The sequence below is a fragment of the Panthera onca genome, chromosome A2, assembly GCF_046562875.1.
Source record: "Panthera onca isolate mPanOnc1 chromosome A2, mPanOnc1 haplotype 2, whole genome shotgun sequence".
NCBI lineage: Eukaryota > Metazoa > Chordata > Mammalia > Carnivora > Felidae > Panthera > Panthera onca.
Genome location: NC_138340.1, coordinates 166,260,974 through 166,263,339, shown reverse-complemented (window position 1 = coordinate 166,263,339; position 2,366 = coordinate 166,260,974).

Here is a 2,366-nt window from a genome sequence, read left to right as displayed (position 1 = left end):
GCTCTCCAGCCAGGACATTTTTGATGATGTCAGGGGTGCCTGGGAGCTGATGACTTAATTTTCTCAGAAACTGCAGCATCATCTGTCACTGCCCGGGACAATGGAAACCATAGCCGCGGGGCCGTCACTTCTGATTTGGGGAAGGTGAGGCGAGGGCAGACGTGTCCGGGTCAGTCTGGATCAGCGTGAGGGAGGGAGAGACAAGACAGGTCCTGAGACCTACGAGCTGCTTAACATCCTGGTTAAAATTCTTCTGGTCGGGACGTGTGCCAAGCCCGGCAGGCCCATCTCAGGAGAAAGAGCGCTGTTGGGTCGTTTTGTTGCTTTAGGAAGAAGATGTTGATCGTTCAATGTCTATTTTCCACGCCGGAACAAATACTCCAAGACGGCAGGGGCCACGGAGGCTTGGACCCAGGAAAGCAGCAGAGGAAGCTTGCAGCCCCTGCAACAAGGAAGAGAAGTCCCGGCGGAGGGCTGTGAGCTGCGACAGGCCGGCTGGATCCGGGGGGCCCGAGGCCTGGGTGTCGGGGGTTGCCACTGGTCAGCCTCCAGGGTGCTGAGGGAAGTCGTCCTCGCCTCAGTGGGCCAGGAAGTAGAACTGAGGACGCCCACGAGATGTCACGGGTACTTGTCAATTCCTGGCCTCCTCGTGTCCCCTTTGCTCATAGGCAGATCTGCTCCACATGTGGGAAGCTGGCCACCGGAGGTCTGGAGGTCCTCCAAGAGAGAAAAAAACTTTTTGTGATAGTATCATGTAGTTTTAGAGCTGCAGGGACTTTATCAGATTTTTATAAAATATACAATAAACAGGGAACTAGATTATTTCAGTGAGAAAAAAAAAGCAGACTCAGACTCGGGGCGCCTGAGTGGCTCCATCGGTTAAGCATCCGACTTCTGCTCAGGTCACGATCTCGCAGTTCGTGGGTTTAAGCCCCGCGTCGGGCTTTGTGCTCACAGCTCGGAGCTTGCTTGGGATTTTTTTCTCTCTCCCTCTCTCTCTGCCCCTCCCCTGCTCCTGCTCTGTCTCTCTCACTTTCTCTCTCAAAAATAAATAAATAAATAAATGACGCAGACTAGTGGTTCTGTGAGGGAAGAACTCAAAGTCAAGCCCGTCTGACAGCACAGTATAAAAACACAGAGACAGCCGTTAGCAGACGAACCCCTAGGTCATGCTGCCTTCTGGACGCTGGTAGGACTGTGGTCAACATCTGTCACCTTCAGAAGTAATCATGGGAGGAAAACGAATATGGAATCCTAGGTCCTCACTTCGGAAAACGCAATCAGTTTCTACGATCAATTCACCAATAAAAATCACATTTGGGGATTCAAATCTGTCGTAAAAGCCATTGTAATGTATATAAACTACAATGAGATATTTTGTTCTGTTACTCTTCCCTTAAAGCCATGTGACTGTATGGAAACCAATGTGACAATAAATTTCATATATTAAAAAAAAAAAGCCATGTGACTAAAGATGATTGTTACCTTTGTAAACTCCTCATCTTAGCCTTAGTAAGTCCTCAAATCGTTCAAAGTCTGCGAGCCAATGCTATTCATTTGCATAGTCGGGAAGGATGGGGTCAGATGGGAATGAACTTAGTGTTCATCGGCAGAGAATAACTGAATATTTAGACTGGATGTTCCATTCCTACCCCAGGTTACTGCCCCTCTACCACATGGAGGCTTTGCTACAGGGATTGTCTGACTATTTCTGAGTTCTTCATATTAGTCATTAGTACCATAAGCAAAGTAGAGAAATCTTAAATCTATCAAGTTTGATTTTCAGAGCCAAAGTGTGTGTGTGTGTGTGTGGATGGGTGTGGATGGGTGTGTGTGTGTGTGTGTGTGTGTGTGTCTAAAGTTGCAAGAAGTCCATATAGGTAAAGATACTGAGAATGCTCTTCTCCTAGAAAAATCTCTGAATTCTTTCTGACCCTTCTGCTCTGAGGCTAGAAGTCTCTCTGTGGAGCTGGTGCGTTTGGGGCAAAAACATTACAAGCCCCCCGTGCTGATCAAGACAGCACCTTCTCCTCTGGTTGAGAGAAGGTATAAGCCTCCATGGAGGTGCCTTCCTTCCATGGCTGCCTCACCATGTGCTGAAAAGCCGGCCTCACCTGTCAGGGCAGCGTCCCAGGCCGCTGTCATCAGAGGTCACAGAACTGACTCGTGCAGGGCGTGTGGGAAATCTGCAGCCTGCAGGAGCTGTCTTGACCAAGTCTGCTTTCCTACATCCCTGGCTCTCTGGACACCTGTGATGTGTTCTGACCCCAGGACCCCGTGCATACTCCCTGTTTTCAGCATCGGCCTGGACAGCCAGCGGTGAGCCGCACAATCGTCCATCTGGCGTTTAGTTTTCTAGAAACGCA